Source organism: Erpetoichthys calabaricus, chromosome 13 (genome assembly GCF_900747795.2).
Source record: "Erpetoichthys calabaricus chromosome 13, fErpCal1.3, whole genome shotgun sequence".
Lineage (NCBI taxonomy): Eukaryota > Metazoa > Chordata > Cladistia > Polypteriformes > Polypteridae > Erpetoichthys > Erpetoichthys calabaricus.
The window spans coordinates 93,135,333-93,152,616 of NC_041406.2; the positions used below are offsets into that span (position 1 = coordinate 93,135,333).

Genomic DNA, 17,284 nt, shown 5'->3' on the forward strand with positions numbered 1-17,284 from the left:
GATGTTAAGTTGCGGAGAATTCACAAAGTTCCCCACCTGACTCCTCTGCTCCATCTCACCCCCAAACCCCACCAGTCAATATACCCCATTAGCGCAGAATCATCTCTGCAAGTGACATGACTTGATCTCTCCAGACTATGCATAAGAAGCAAGCAAGTCAGGCACGCCGGAGTCCAGGCTACCTAACTCTTTATAAAAGATACAAAGGGAAAACCTCCTTGTGGATATCAGGACCCCTTCTTCTGTGGAGACTCTTAAATATGTGTTAAAAGCAAGCCAAGGTGTCTCTGACAGCTAAGCTTGGTCTCCTAGCTGATAAGACACCAGATGCCATACTTTTATCTTCCTCTCACATGGCATACATGCTTCAGTGTTCAGTCCCTTCTCTGTCAGCGTGTCCTCTGCTCCAGATTTAAGGACTCTGAAGCGGTTCGGTATTGCGCACGAGAATGAAAGGAAAGACCAGCGGCTGATGACCTAAGGCGGACTCGACAGTTTAAATAATAAAGAAGAAGACGCAGAAGTTCAGCGGCCACTCGGTTTGCCTGTCTCGCCTTATTAGGAGCCACTGATCCCGTCTCCGCTCGCACATTCGCCGAGCTGCCGTTGCTTTTTTTGGAAATCCCGGAAGCAGCTGAACCTCAGCTCCAGTAAGCGGCGGCAGCAACAGCAGCAGCAGCAGCAACAGCAGCGCTTCAAGCAGCACGCAGCGCCGGGCTCCGGGACCCCAGGAGCGAAAGCGATCGACTTTTTGTTTTCTTACTGCAGAACCAGGTAATTGGCGGATGCCGACCGAAGGGTTTTAAATGGGGGATGCCGAGCTCTTTTGATGAGCCTGTTTGGTGTCGCGTCGCTGTTTGTTAGCGGACATCTTGCTCTTGGGTAGCCAAGACAGGAGGAGCGCCGCGGCTCGGCTTTCTTTTTTTTTTTCTTTTTTATCCCCAGATGCTCACATTTGCATAGGCTTCATTAGAATGGTAATGCTGACGGGCTTGATTATGGGCACAGGGATGCGTGGTTTAATTAAGAGCCTCTTACAAATCAGAGTGGCGCATCCCGAAATGAAACTATTAATTAAAAGGCAGTGATCGGGAGCTGGCATCCTCGATCTTTCAATAAAATGGTGTGGAAATGAACCTGAACCCGTGTGCGCAGGGCTTGTGGCTGCATAAGGGCTGCTTTGACGTGTCATTCTAGCGAAATCAAACTGAATCTTCCGAAGCCGAAATTTGTCATGTAGGCCTTGTCAAAGAAGGAGATTGTGGCTCTGTGTTCTGAATCGCATCATTTTGCAGTGACGATATGTTCTGTCTGGAAGATGTCATCTGTCATTGGTAAGAGTGCTTGTTACATGGAATCTAATCGTTAACTGCCTTATAATTCATTTTCTTTATATAGTTCACATAATTGAAACAGATTGTACTGTTTAATCCATTTACCATATGTGACCTATAAGGTACTGTACATTTAATCTATAAATCATGGTGCGTGTAATCGCATTAGAACAATATGCTTCTGAAACGTGATCATTTACAAAGCTGATATTGCATGTATTTCACAATGATTAGCGAGCTGCCCATGTGAATATTTTTAAGCACTAAAAATGACTTGCAAATCAGTTTCAATTGTCATTGCGGGAGCGACCTTCGATGATTTCATTATTATTCCCATACTGCTCTGTTCAACACAAAGTATTTTTAAATTGGATCTTGAGCATTTAAAACATGATAGTTTAAAATCCAGATTATGAGAGAGAGTCGACATGTAACAGGTAATCATAAGATAGACTTTGTTACAATGGATTGATAATTTTGTCACTGATATCAGGTCTGTGGCTCCAAGTTCAAGCCTGTTGCTCCTTGTACACTTTATTTTATCATCCTGTAAATCAGGGAGTCAAATGTAGTGAAATGATTGTTGTTTTGCCACGCGTTCTTAAATATAAAGGTGCCAGATTGGTTCTTCAGAGCAATGCCATATGGAACCATTTTTGGTTTCCAAAAGATCCATCCACATTAAGGCTCCGGAAAGATCCTTTATTTATGTAGACCTATAACTGGTTATTCTTCTTCTTTCACCTCTTCCCATTAGGGGTGGTAACAACGGATATTTTTTTTCCATATCTTCCCATCCTCTTCATCTTACTCTGTCACACCCATCACCTACATGTCCTCTCTCACCACATCCATAAACCTCCTCTTAGGTCTTCCTCTTCTCCTCTTGCTCAGCACCTCTGTCCATAGCACCCTTCTCTCATTATACCCAGCATCTCTCCTCTGCACATGTCCAAACCAACACAACATCGCCTCTCTGACTTTGTCTCCAACCTGAGCTGACAATCTGATGTCCTCATTTCTAATCCTGTCCATCCTCGTCACACCCAATGCAAATCTTAGCATCTTTAACTCTGCCACCTCCAGCTCTGTCTCCTGCTTTCTGGTCAGTGCCATCGTCTCCAACCCTTATAGCATAGCTGATCTCCTGTCTTTCGCTCCATACAATAAATAACCATGAATCAATTGTAACTGATTTATGAAATGCCAAAGGTTCCTGCTTTTAAAAGGACTCTTCCTGCATACAGTAACACTGGCTAAGTTCACCTTTTCTTAATTTGTTAGTGTCCTGCTAGGTAGCCTACCATACATTAAAGATTTCATTTTTTTTTCTACATATTAGGAGGTTTTTCAAAGCACAAAGAATCAACTTGGTATTCAAGGTAACCTTCCCAGAATAAAAGTGTGCTTTGTCAATAGGTCTATGAAGAACCACACAACCTCAGTAAAGAACCTGAAAGTGTCCTTAAAGGACCAATATTTTTAAGGGTATGGTGGATCAGATCACCCTTTTCCCGTTTATAATGTAGCAAGTTCAGGGTCCGGACCTCAGAGGGACACGGTTCTCAGGTGGCGGCAGACTGTCTGAGGAGTCGGGAATACCTGGAGAAAGTGACCCTCAGAAGGATTGGGTGCGGACACAGCACTTTTTGAAACCCATCAACTCAGATGTGTCACCGTTGACGAGCCTCAGCTTGGATCATCTTGCATAGATCCGGAGGAATAGTGTGGCATACGGGTTACCTCCAACAACAGGTGAGGCAGAGCTGGGTGATGTGCATGAAGGGACAAAGGGACAAGCAGCTGGTGTAGCACCGCTGAAGACCCAAGAAATGGGCAGATATGGTGTTGAAAATACCAACAGTCCATTTTTGAGCCACTCACCATCAATCAGCATTAGAGACGAATTCCATTCCTCCTTCTCTCAGACCCCTGAGTCATTGCGATACTCTTTTTTAAGTAGACCTTAACAGAATGTCCCCAAATCCAGGCTGCAGCCTTCATATGTTACATCACCTTTTATATCTATGACTTCATTTGACAAGAGGGAGTACCAGAACAGCCAGGAGAGAAAACGTTATGTATTGAAGATAATATGCCGGAAGTATAATGAGTGTAACAACAATACCATTAACAACCTAGATGGAAGTAACATCTTGCATCTAAATGCTTACTACCAGGTGGCTGTATCTCTGGTCTGGCTTGATCTTTGCCACCTCATGACCATTGAACGGAGTTAGTGATGGCTTGCTCCTTCATGAATAGAAAATGGCAGAGAGAGAGTTTTCCTTTGTCACCCTTGTCTTTGTCACAGTTGTCTTTATCCGAGTCCAGCTTCCTTGATGTACCTCCTGGACCAATGGGATGAGCTGACTCCCTACTTCATACCAGTTCTTGTTTTAACATGACTCTGCCCCAGTCCATCTTAGTCCAGACTAGACTGCCCTTTCATTTACATCTGTATTCCCCCAGGCTGGCTGACAAGTCAGTTTCTGAGATTTCATTACTAGATTTAATTTGTCGTAATTACAATTGGTTTCTAAAGTATCTTTTTGCTTGTACATATCATAATATTATGACACAACGGCAGGTGTGCTGAAACTGGATACTCTAGTCAGATTCCCAATGATATCGGAATGGAAAGAGTGGGAGCTCATGCAGGTTCGTAGCGGGAGCTTAGAAAGGTTTGTCAGATTCATAAAACGTTTAACCACCTGGGATAATGTAGCCGGACCCCTGACATGGAGAGAGTCGAGGCATTTGTTTTGTTGATGGCCATGGACTAGTAAAGGGGAAGTTGACAGAGCTCAAAACACAACAAGTATTCAACTAGTATAAACAAAGAGACAAAGTAGTACGACATGTGATAGGACCACCCATCAAGCAGTTTTGTGAAGACCCAGGAATCAGAGTACCAACCTCTTGGAAGATACTGTAGATATATCATTTTTATATTTGAGACTTAGATCTTTTACCCTACTCAAAAATGGGCAAGTACATGTGGTTAGTCAACTGCATGGATCATTTCAAGGCCTTGACACAATTCATACAAACTTTAGTCTACACAGACTTCAAATCTTTTCTTATATTAAAATATTTGCTTATACGAGGGCAATCCCAAAAGTAAGGTCTCCTATTTTTTTTAGAAATACAATCAACCGTTTATTTTCTATAATGTTTACATCATTTTAAAGGTTAAAGACTTATTTATTTTTCTACATAATCGCCATTTTGGTCGATGCATTTTTGTAGACGCTGTGGTAGTTTTAGAATGCCCATGTCATACCAGCTCACCGCCATGTCCTTCAGGAAGCGTTGAACCTCATCTTTCACCTCTTCGTCGGAGCAGAATTGCCTTCCGGACAAATGTTCTTTCAACTTAGGGAACAGGTGGTAGTCACTGGGTGCCAAGTCCGGACTATAGGGTGGGTGAGTGATGAAGTTCCAACCGCCGATCTTTACGCATGTTTTCCTCAACCTTCACGACTGTCTCGTCAGAAATTGACGGTCTCCTGCGCGAACTTCGCACTTGGCGGTAGCGTTCAACGGGAGCTCCATTTTCAAGGGCTGCCAAGCCAAGATTGAGCATCCCAGCAAAGCCACACATGCTTGTTTGGGAGTGGAGGAAGCACCAATCACAACAGTGTGGCCAACAGCCATACGCACAGTTTCTCAAGTCCCCACCGCTTTGGAGACCTTACTTTTGGGATCCTCGTATGTTATTTACTCCATGTAATTTGTAGTGGTGGCAGAGAAAAGTTTTTAATCTCATGTCTTCATGCAGAACAGAGATAATGAAATTTCTGTGTTGACACCAGAGGGCACATTAGCTCTCCAAACACCTAATACAAGCAGGCTCAGACACAAGTTAAAAGGCTAAAGAGTCTTTTATTGTAGAAAACTCTTTACAGCAAGCATTTCCCACCAAAAGCACAAGTACAATAAACACAATATAGCACACAGCAACTCTTTTCTTCCTTCTTTCTGTCTTTCACTGCCTCCTCCACTCCCCCTTGCAAGTGTTGTCCTCCTCCTTCTGACTTCGTCACATTGATGTCAGGCAGGCGGCTTGTTTTATCTTCTGGAGATATGACACTGTAGCTCCGAAGCACTTTCGGGTGAGGTTGGAGCCCAACAGAATAAGGACTCCCAAAATCCGTAGCTCCCCCTGGGACCCATCAGGGCTGTCTCATGGGACTACAATACCCAACATGCCTTGTGGGCATCCATGCAGGGATCAGACACAGGCCTTGCTGACATCTAGCATCCTGGGGGAGACAAAGACCTATGGAAGCTGTCTCCCCCTGTCCTTCCATTCCAAGGGTGTCCCAGCTGATTAAGGATGCTGGCCGTCCCTCACATCTGATATAATATGGTAACCTAATGCTGGATAAACAACATAAAAGACATCCATGGAAAAGGTCTCATGTTACTCGTGTCATACAATCCACAACTCAAATCATCCTGTTGTATGCTCAAAATATCTGAAACCCATGTATTTTTACTAAAATATCTACTATGTAATAAAACACTAAGATCTGTCTGTGTGCCTAGTTCCTATAAGCAATCCGATTGGTCAGTTTGGTATTGTTCATGTGAATGAAAAATGAAGTAGGAGGCATGTTGAGAGTCGCCTTCAAAGACAGAAAGTATAAAAGCAGACAGGAGGCGATCAAAGCACTTTGAAATGACAGAGTCCAGGAAGCCCTACTTTATAGGAACACACTTGAGAGAGGGGGTGCCGGTCAAGAGCGGTTCAGACACATGAGGATACCAAGGAAGGGCATTATTCTATTACCTATGTTTGACACGTAAGATGGCATCACATCACATTTAACATCACATAGTTTGTCGTGCCCTATGATTTCTTGTCATGTAAACTGACATACTCAGGTGATGAGATCAGAAACTAAAGTCGTCAGTTTTGACATCCCCTCTGACTAAATGTTGTGTGACGTGACATTGGCTTAAGATGGTTCACCAATGCTTTATCACTTCAAATGCCACATTTAAAAGGGTGCTCTTTTGAGCTTTATTTTACCTTTTCAGCTCTTTTACAATCTCTTTTGGAGCCATGTTCCTGAAGGTAATCCAAAAAGGTATGTGAGCAACACATATGACACGTTCATGGTACATAGCCTGTGAGAATGACTGGACTACGATTGTCTGTCACTCACATTCAGCCCCATCTGAAACATCCAGCTCCACTCTGTGAGAAGGCCTCAACAGTGCCTGTGGAATGGGCCGAGGTTTCGTGTTTTGGAGGGAGCTGGATGGTGGTGACACAGGTTACAGAGAGGTGTGCTTGAAGTGACAGAAAAGATGATGTGTTGAAAATCATTTTGGACTCATACTTAGTAACCTTAAAAATTCAGATTCACTGCAGTTTGTAAGATGTTAAAGGGCATTAAATAACTTTCTACACTCACCGGCCACTTTATTAGGTACACCTGTTCAACTGCTTGTTAATGCAAATATCTAATCGGCCAATCACATGGCAGCAATTCAGTGGGTTTTGGCATGTAGACATTGTAAAGACATCAGAATGGAGAAGAAAGGTGATTTAATTGACTTTGTTCGTTCCAGACGGGCTGTTCTGAGTACTGCTGATCTACTGGGATTTTCATGCACAACCATCTCTAGTGTTCAAAGAGAATGGTCCAAAAAAGGGAAAATATCCAGTGAGTGGCAGTTCTCTGGTCAAAAAATCCTCGTTGATACCAGCCATCAGAGGAGAATGGCCAGAAAACTGCTTAAACAAGATTATAAACAGCCTGTAAATGACCTAATACAGTAGTGAATCCAACTAGAAATCAATTAATGAATTGATTTCTCAACATCTTGCATAGAAAAAGTCTTAGTTTTCCAGCATTTCTAAGATGGAAAAACATGTTTTAGTTTTGTTAGGAGAGTCACTTACCCAGTAAGGAATAGTTTCGATCGCAAAGAGATTGGATGGGCCAAATTTTTCACTCCACTATACAAAGAAACCTGAGGTGTGGGAATCTTAATACATAAAACACTTATAGCATCAGATGTAGTATCTGAATCTGAAGAGCGCTATGTCATGGTGATGGGTAATTTATTCAAATCTAAAGTAATTTTTTTAAACACATGCTAGCGTCAAAGGTAACATGCTGATTCACTAAAGCTAATGTTGATTCCAACTGTGTTAGAAAGTGATACAATATTGTTACAGTCTGCATCATTCCCCCTAATATATAACATTTCTTTTTTTTCTGTATTCAGAGACAAGTTGTTTTAATTTATTCACTCCGTTAACTCACTGACATGATTAGTTAAGGATACTATTGGATAAGCGCCTTTTTATTATAAAAGTAAGGTATAGTTGGGTGTTGTCTGTTTACCAATGTTTACCAATGAAAATTAATGTTATGTTTATTAATAATACAATGGTATTGCATACAAGATGGTTGCCTAAAGAGAACAAACCAGGCTTGCCAGCAAGATGATTTGTAAGGCAGGAGGTACTGTAATAAGTTTGTTATGCTACAGCCAGAATTTGTATTTATTGAGTGGATCTTTCTGTTGTATGTGGGAGTCACAGGCATGACAAAGGCGGTTTGAGTCGTTCGCAAAGCTCCTCAAGCAGGCCTAGACCTACACAGATTTGCCCAGAAATGGTGTTACTCCAGGCTGCCAAACCCCAGCTACTACCTGCAGGTTTCAGCCTTTACAGGCCCAAAATGGATATATATAAAGCACTTTTTAAAAACCATGCTTTTATTAAGTTAAAAAGTGTACTAAAAAGTAAAAAATAAGTCTCTCGTACATCACTCGTAAAATAAAAGCATGGGCGCTTTTGCTAAGATTTTATTGATTAATAAAAAGCGCCCACGCTTTTATTTTACGAATGATGTATGAGAGATTTATTTTTTACTTTTTTTAACTTAATATAAGCGTTGTTTTTAAAAGTATTTTTTTATATATATATATTATTTTCAACTTTTTAGTCTTGGTGTGACGAGGATGGATAGGATTAGAAATGAGTACATTAGAGGGTCAGCTCGAGTTGGACGGTTGGGAGACTAAGTCAGACAGGTGAGATTGCGTTGGACATGTGCAGAGGAGGGGTGCTGAGTATATTGGGAGAAGGATGTTAATGATAGAGCTGCCAGGTAAGAGGAAAAGAGGAAGGCCTAAGCAAAGGTTTATGGATGTGGTGAGAGGGGACATGCAGGTGATGGGTGTAACAGAGCAAGATGACGAGGACAGGAAGATATGGAACAAGATGATCCGCTGTGGCAACCACTAACGGGAACAGCCGAAAAAAGAAGAAGTCGTCTTGGGTTTGTTTAAGTATAAGTTTGTAATCAATATTTTAACACTTCCTTTAATATTTCTATCCGTTACTAGTGCCATCTATTGGTGAAATCTTTAACTATTCATCATATGAAAATTTCATTTTTTAATTAACATGGACTAGATGATCAATTAGTGAAACTGATTATTGATTCATGTATTGTCATCAGAAGTGTGTAAGTGTACAAAATTTCAAGTCATTTAGACAATAGGAAGTGGGTTAAATATTGATTACAAGATTTGTACCAGACAACAAACAGGTGAAGTTAAAAGAAGCGTGGTAATAAATGGCTTAAAAAGTTCAAAATATTTCTTAATGGTCCCAAAATAGACAAGAATGCCTTACAAAGGGAGAGGGTAAACATAAATCTCTGGCTTGTTGACACAACCCAAAGGAAAAATCTTTATAAATAAAGTACTTATTGAAGAAAGGCAAAATATGAAAAAAACAGAGCAACAGCAAAAAGGTTAGAAGGAACTTGCCTACAAAGCAATCCAAAGCAAACAAATCCCAGTACAAAATCCAAAGGCACTAATCCAATAAATGAAGCAAAAGACTCCAGTAACCAGAAGTATATTAAAGACAAACAATACTCCCACAACGTTCAATGATCCAACACTGGACCCCTCTCTCTTTTTTGATATAAAGCCAGAAGGAGGAACCTGCGGCAGTGATGTCAGGGTGGCCCCGCCTCCTGGGGTTCCAGTTTCAAATTACAAGAAATGAACAAACATTTAAAGAAACAGTACGTGAATATTAACATATTAATACATAAAACAATCTCATTTGCAGCATCAGACATAAAATCTGATTCTGAAGGGTGCTATGTCATGGTGGTTGGTAATTTATTCGGATTTAAAGTAATTTTGATACATATTTAACAGACATTCTAGCATCTAAGGTAACACCTAAACTACAACAACAACAACAACAACATTTATTTATATAGCACATTTTCATACAAAAAGTAGCTCAAAGTGCTTTACATAATGAAGAAAAGAAGAATAAAAGACAAATAAGAAATTAAAATAAGACAACCTTAGTTAACATAAAAAGGAGTAAGGTCCGATGGCCAGGGTGGACAGAAAAAACAAAAAAAAACTCCAGAAGGCTGGAGAAAAAAATAAAATCTGTAGGGGTTCCAGGCCACGAGACCACCCAGTCCCCTTTGGCCATTCTACCTAACATAAATGAAATAGTCCTCTTTGTAGTTAGGGTTCTCACGGAGTCACTTGATGCTGATGGTTATACAGACTTCTGGCTTTTAATCCATCCATCATTGTTGGAACATCATGGTGCTTTGGGTAGATGGTGGTGGCACAAGCCACCACCAATAGGACACCGGAAAAGGAAACAGAAGAGAGAGTAGGGGTTAGTACAAATTTTGAATGAATAGTTATTATAATGAATTGGATATACAGAGTGTCAGGATTAAATTACAGTGAAGTTATGAGAAGGCCATGTTAAAGTAATGTGTTTTCAGTAGTTTTTTAAAGTGCTCCACTGTATTAGCCTGGCGAATTCCTACTGGCAGGCTATTCCAGATTTTAGGTGCATAACAGCAGAAGGCCGCCTCACCACTTCTTTTAAGTTTTGCTCTTGGAATTCTAAGGAGACACTCAGTTGAGGATCTGAGGTTGCGATTTGGAATATAAGGTGTCAGACATTCCGATATATAAGACGGGGCGAGATTATTTAAAGCTTTATAAACCATAAGCAGAATTTTAAAGTCAATTCTGAATGACACAGGTAACCAGTGTAGTGACATCAAAACTGGAGAAATGTGTTCGGATTTTCTTTTCCTGGTAAGGATTCTAGCAGCTGCATTCTGCACTAATTGCAAACGATTGATGTCTTTTTTGGGTAGTCCTGAGAGGAGTGCATTACAGTAATCTAGCCGACTAAAGACAAACGCATGAACTAATTTCTCTGCATCTTTCGATGATATAAGAGGTCTAACTTTTGCTATGTTCCTTAGGTGAAAAAATGCTGTCCTAGTGATCTTATTAATATGCGATTTAAAATTCAGATTACAATCAACGGTTACCCCTAAGCTTTTTACCTCCGATTTGACTTTTAATCCTAATGCATCCAGTTTATTTCTAATAGCCTCATTGTATCCATTATTGCCAATCACTAAGATTTCGGTTTTTTCTTTATTTAATTTAAACTGTACACTGATTCACCGAAACTAATGTTGATTTCAAATGAGTTAAAAAGTGATAGAACATTGTTTCAGTCTGCATCATTCCCCCAATAAATAAGATTTCTATTTTTTCTGTATTCAGAGATAAGTAGTTCTTATTTATTTACTCTGTTAACTCGCTGACACAATTAGTTATGGATACCATTGGTATAAATTAAGGTATAGTAGGGTGTCATCTGCATACCAGTGAAAATTAATGTTACGTTTTCTAATGATAGTTTCCAATGGAAGCGTGTACACTGAAAACAGTAAAGGTCCGAGTACTAAGCCCTGCGGGACACCATATTTCAGTTCTGAGTGTAATGATGGAGTGCTGTTAGCACATTTCTGTGTGTTCTGAAATCAATTTGATATATAGGAGCTAAACTGGGTAAACACAGTGCCTGAGAGCCCATTGTCATTTTCCAGCCTGTGTCTTCATGTCTTACATGTTCTTTTAAAAAAAATATGAAATGTATTACCCTTTGTTTCTCTTTTGCTAATGGGGCTTCACTGAGCAGCTTGTATTTAAAGAATAAAATACACACGTTCCTCCTCCAGTTGAAAGTAAAGATTTCTAAAACAGCCCACATTTGGAAAACACACACAAAAAAATCCTGTGCTCTGCCAGCCAGCCAACTCATGTTAATAAAAGGAAGAGTGACAGTAGGCAGCAAAGAAGCTTTGTAGAGCATCCATCATCTTTTTAGAAGCTGAAGCAAACAGAAATTTCTCCATTTTATTAATGAATAATGAATCTATTCAATCAAAAGGCTGGTTTCTGAAAATATTTTGTGAACACAGATGAAAGTAATGGCAAGCAATACAATACAATACAATACAATTTATTTTTGTATAGCCCAAAATCACACAAGAAGTGCCACAATGGGCTTTAACAGGCCCTGCCTCTTGACAGCCCCCCAGCCTTGACTCTCTAAGAAGACAAGGAAAAAACTCAAAAAAAAAAAAAAACATAGTAGGGAAAAAAAAAAATGGAAGAAACCTTGGGAAAGGCAGTTCAAAGAGAGACCCCTTTACAGGTGGGTTGGGCATTTAGTGGGCGTCAAAAAGAAAAAGGGGATCAATACAATACCATACACAGAACAGAACAAATCCTCAATACAGTATAAAAATAAAAATTTTACAAGTACGGAGCAGAATTTAACAGTAGATGATATCACATAATAGGATTTGGATTTGTTTAGAGTCCTAGAGATCTCAACCATCAAGCTGTATCCCCCATTTGGCCAGTGCTGGGTCAGCCAATCCGATGAAAGGACCCCTCTGCCCCATGATTCCTGCGATCCTCCATCAGGGATGACTTTACCTTAGGCAGGCAAAACAACTTGGCAGGTGGGCCGTAGCACCAAGTGCCACATTTGAGTACCGAAAAGAGAAACAGAATAGGTGAGGCTTAATAACAAATTATAACTATCATGTTACTTATGTTTTAGTGCTAATGACTAACAACAGAGATGCAGTCTGTACAGTTAATCAGCAGCTCTAGTCAGGGTGTGCTAAACTGAAGTAGTGAGTCTTCAACAGGGATTTGAAAGCTGAGACCGAAGTTGCATCTCTTATAGTAACATGCAGACCTCTCCACAGTTTAGGGACCCTGTAACTAAAAGCTCGACCTCCCACTGTTATTTTATTAATCCTTGGAATCATAAGCAGACCGGCATCTTGGGATCTTAATGTGCGCTCTGGTTTGTAAGTCATGATAAGTTCAGATAAGTAAGCCGGACCTTGGCCATTTAAGGCTTTATATGTTAAAAGGAGAATTTTGAAATGTGCCCTAAACTTAACCGGGAGCCAGTGTAAGGATTTAAGGACTGGAGTTAAGTGTTTGTATTTTCTTATTTTTGTAATAATTCCTGTAGCAGCATTTTGGATTAACTGGAGGCTGTATAAAGAACAGTCTGAACATACAGTGAACACTGCATTGCAGTAGTCAATCCTACAAGAAATAAATAAATGCAAAACAAAATTCATAATATTCTGGACTGGAGTGGCCTCTGTGAGAGAAGACTTATATTGTCAGATTTGATAATGCTTAAGTAGGTAAGGCTGCAGCTTAGATTCAGAGTATTTGTATTTTATTATGAATTTTATCATACCCTACTTTTATATAAGTTGACCTACTTTTATATTTGCACCCGTTAAACACTTGTTAGAAGCTTATGAGACTCCTCACCCTGTAATGGCACCTAATTCTTTTGGTGGGTTAACGAGGAATGAACTGCCATCTTCATATATGGAACCACTTGCATCTTTTATACTTTATAATGTGAAATGAGCAACCTAGTTCTGCAAGTCAGAAGACAAGGAAGTGTCACCTGCTGTGTGCTTTGCTTCTTTTCCGCAGTGCTATGTGGGTTATTTGAGATTTTCGCTTAACATAAGGAGCAATAAGGAATATAAATATTACCAGATCAATTCTGAAACATTGAGTCTGTATTTTTCCACAAGAGTCTGGTACCATGACATGGATGCCACTGTGGCTCTCCACAAATAATCTTGAGCTGCACGGTTGACATTTGTTCCTGGCTGGGGTCTCAATTGGTTTAATCAAGGTAGGCTCCTTTTTTATGACCTTTGTGGTATGTGAGAGGAGAGTTGCAGAGTTGAGAATTCCCTCATCCTCTTCCATTGCAGAACAAGCAGCAATTTGTATGGGACACTTTGTGGTGTGGGGAGGAAAGGTGGAATGGTTGAGAATTTCCTGGCCTTTACTCTCACAGGACAAAGTGTTAGTTGGGAAAGTAACTTACGAGAATTACAGTGGTATCAGGTTGAAGCTGGTTGACTAAAGAGAACAAAGGCAGGAAGTATTGTAATAAGGTTATTGTTATACAGCCTAGTTTTGTATTTATCGAGTGGATCTTTCTGATGTATGTGGGAGTCACAGCCGTAAGGGTGTGAGTCTTCCATAAAGCTCCACTAGCAGGCCTAGACCTTCATGGATTTGCCCAGAAATGGCATTACACCAGGCTGCCAGCGCCCAGCTACTACCTGAAGGTTTCAGCTTTTACAGGCCCAAAAATGGAAATGTGGCTTAAAGAGTTCAAGATATTCATCAACAGTCCCAAAATAGACAAGAATTGCCTTACAAGGGAGGGGGCACACGTAAACCTCTGGCTTGCTGACACAACCCACAGCAAAAATCATTATAAATAAAGAACTTATTGAAGGAATGTAAAATAAGATAGATATATTATATATATCTATGTATTTATATATATAAATAGCAGGAAAAAGGGACAAAAGAACTTACCTAAAAAAGCAACCCAAAGCAAACAAATTTCAGTACAGAATCAAAAGGCAGTAATGCAATAAATGAAGCAAAAGAATCCAGCAACCAGAAGTATATTAAAGACAAACAATACTCCTCTAATGTTTAATGATCCACTGCTGGACCCTTCTCTCTGATTTCAATATAAAGGCAGAAGGAGGAACCTGCGGCAGTGATGTCAGGGTGGCCCCGCCTCCTCAGGGCTCTGCTTTCAAAGTACAAGAAATGACGTTTAATGGAATTGCCGAAGCACGGTCGAAGTCATTCTGTTGAATTATTAATGATTCACTTACCAGGTCAGAATATGATTCAACAGCTTTTTGTTTCTGCCTTGTATAATGTTGAGGAATTTGCGCATACATATATGCTTTTGCATTTACATCTGTTTTATTAAGTTCAAAATAAGCCATTAATTTTGTATTTTTATTTTTCACTGCCTTTTAAAGCTTCTGCTTCTTCGCCCTCTTTAAATTAGACATATAAAAGACTATATACATAGAATTTTAATTATACAGATGGATTTAAATGTAAAGTTTTGCTTCTAGAGGAATAATTGTTTCCAGTCTTCATGGGGTACATTCAGCTCCCCTCTTCACAACGGCACATAGCGCTGGAGGGGAACGGGGGTAGGGGTTGGCGAGCGAAGTGAGCAGGGGGCGGAGCCCTCTAGTATATGTAATCTCTAACCGGCTCTGGATGTTTATTGAGCCATTTTTGAATGTCATTATGAAGTCTTTTATTTCTGACCCCAACTGGACCTAGAGCTTTTCAATTCCACTTGGCCCGGGCTGATTATAACTTTCTCTATTTTCTGATTTTGCACATAGATTATTATTGGTCTCTTGTGCATCCTTTTTTGCCTTCTTTTCTCTCCAACACTTTCGTGTCTCTTTTCAAGGTGCTACTCTTTCTTGTTTGCTTAGTCGTTCACATGCCATCTAGAACGTATAACATTTTTAAGAGCTGGGAGCACTTGAAGTTTGTCTGCCAAAAGCATTCCAACAACTGCGAGGTTAGATGTCTGTGAACTTGTTTTAAATTTTTTGTAAGTAGGGCGTGATGTGTAAAAGTCACTGTCTCACGGGTCTTGCTTCCTAAGGTTGTAACGTGAAAGTGTCTCACCAAGATGATCACGTCTTGACCCAAAATTTTTTTATATAATATATATTTCTGTGTGTCCTGCGGTGGGTTGGCACCCTGCCCGGGATTGGTTCCTGCCTTGTGGCCTGTGTTGGCTGGGATTGGCTCCAGCAGACCCCCGTGACCCTGTGTTCGGATTCAGCGGGTTGGAAAATGGATAGATGGATATATATATAAACCAGGAAAAAAATAGCTGTAACATGACCAGAGGCAGTATGGGCTACTTGTTCACTTTTGTATAGTCTTATTATAATATGCAATTCAATATATTAAATATTCTGACATAGTTGTGACACATTTAAGGGGCTGACAGCTAGCTTCAACTATTAATGTTTGCTTGTATATTGAAATTCAAAAATCCCAAAAATAAATCAATTGCAGGTTGTCACTGAAAAAATGCCCTTTGTAAAGAGTGTTTGATAGCCCTGCTGCAGAGGTGCGTTGTCACCCACCATTAGCCACTAACCATAGTGATAAATTTTATAATCTACAGATTTGTTTCAAACTGTGACAGAAAATGGAAATATTAAATTATTTTGTATGTAATCAAGTACAGAATAGTCAAAGTGTCTCATTAATAATGCATGTTTTAATTCCACTCCACCCCCATATTAGTTTGGCAGTCGATCAGCTGTCTTTGAGCCCACAGCTCCTCTTTTCATCTTCAGTGTGCATCACAAGAAAGCTACAGACTCACTTTATGACTTACCATCTTCTGAATTTCATTTCTGTTTCATTTTTTTATTATTCTTTACAGTCAGGACTAATTGAACTATGAAGAAAATTTCTTGATTGCCAAAACTCTAACGCGTTTTTAGACTTGTCACAATTAAATGAAATTAACAAGTCATTTGTATTTAAAAGGTGTGCAGTTGCTATCTGCCAGCGAGAAAGCAGTGCATTTTTAAAAAAAGTAAATGCAAAGCAGAAGCTGTACATTTGTAGTCCAATATTAATTAGAAATGAATATAAGGTTTATTAATGAAAAGGTTTCATTGATGACTTTACCTTTGTTTTCAGATTAAACTGTATTTACACTTTGTGCCTATTTTGTTTGTCAGCGGAAGGAGATTTCAGGTTTCCGATTCATTTTCAGTTTTAGGCTACTGTGAATAAAGTTGTTTCAGTCTGTCTATAGACTAAGCAGTTTTGAGATATTTTGTAACCTAAAAATTAAAAGAGCTGGTTCTAACCTCATATGTTTATCCTTTGTTCTGTCTATTAGTATGTCTTCTACACTCACTTATTCCATTACAGGGTCATGGAGGAGCCAAATGTTAGTTATTTTGTAAGGTGTACCTCCTAAATGAGGTACTAATGAGATCTTCATTATGCTGTGAAGCTTAGTATTTTAATTACTTCCGATTTTGTGAAAATGTTTGCTTTTTTCATTGTTTTTATTTTTTATCTTAATTTTGGTAATGTCATTCTGCTACCAAGGGCATGCCATGGTGGCACAGTGGTAGCATTGCTGCCTTAAAGTAACATGACCCGGGTTTGTGTCCCAGGTCCTACCTACATGGAGTGTTCTCTCCAAGGTTTGGGTGGGTTTCCTCTGTGTGCTCCAGTTTCATGCCACAATCATCAAAGGTTAGGGGAATTGGCGATGCAAAATTGACCCGTGTGTGTGTGTGTGTGTGTGTGTGTGTGTGTGTGTGTGTGTGTGTGTGTGTGTGTGTGTGTGTGTGTGTGTGTGTTCTATTTATCCTGCCAGCTGTACTAAAATTAAAGTCTATCTATATATCTGTCTGTCTGTCTGTCTGTCTATCTATCTATCTATCTGGCCTGCCAACTATACTAAAATTAATATCTATCTATCTAGCCAAAATTGGGGTAACATGCTCATGCTTGCTTGTGCCAGTTAAAAATCGAGCACCGTCATTTTGCGCCAGCTACAGCAATGGAGGCCTGGCTAATTCCAAAAAGAAGCGCATTGCAGTAATATATCTATCTCTTATCCTGCCTACTATGCTAAAATTATCTATCTATCTATCTATCTATCTATCTAT

General features: G+C 39.8%; 1 protein-coding gene across 1 annotated transcript in view; it reads left to right on the top strand.

Moving 5' to 3' along the window:
• Nucleotides 1–387: 387 nt before the first annotated feature.
• cap2 (cyclase associated actin cytoskeleton regulatory protein 2) overlaps nt 388–17,284 on the top strand; it is a 135,070-nt gene continuing 118,173 nt past the window's right edge. The window contains exon 1 of the mRNA XM_028817267.2: nt 388–774. The gene's annotated coding sequence lies outside the window, so the exon portion shown is untranslated. The remainder of the gene's footprint in view (nt 775–17,284) is intronic.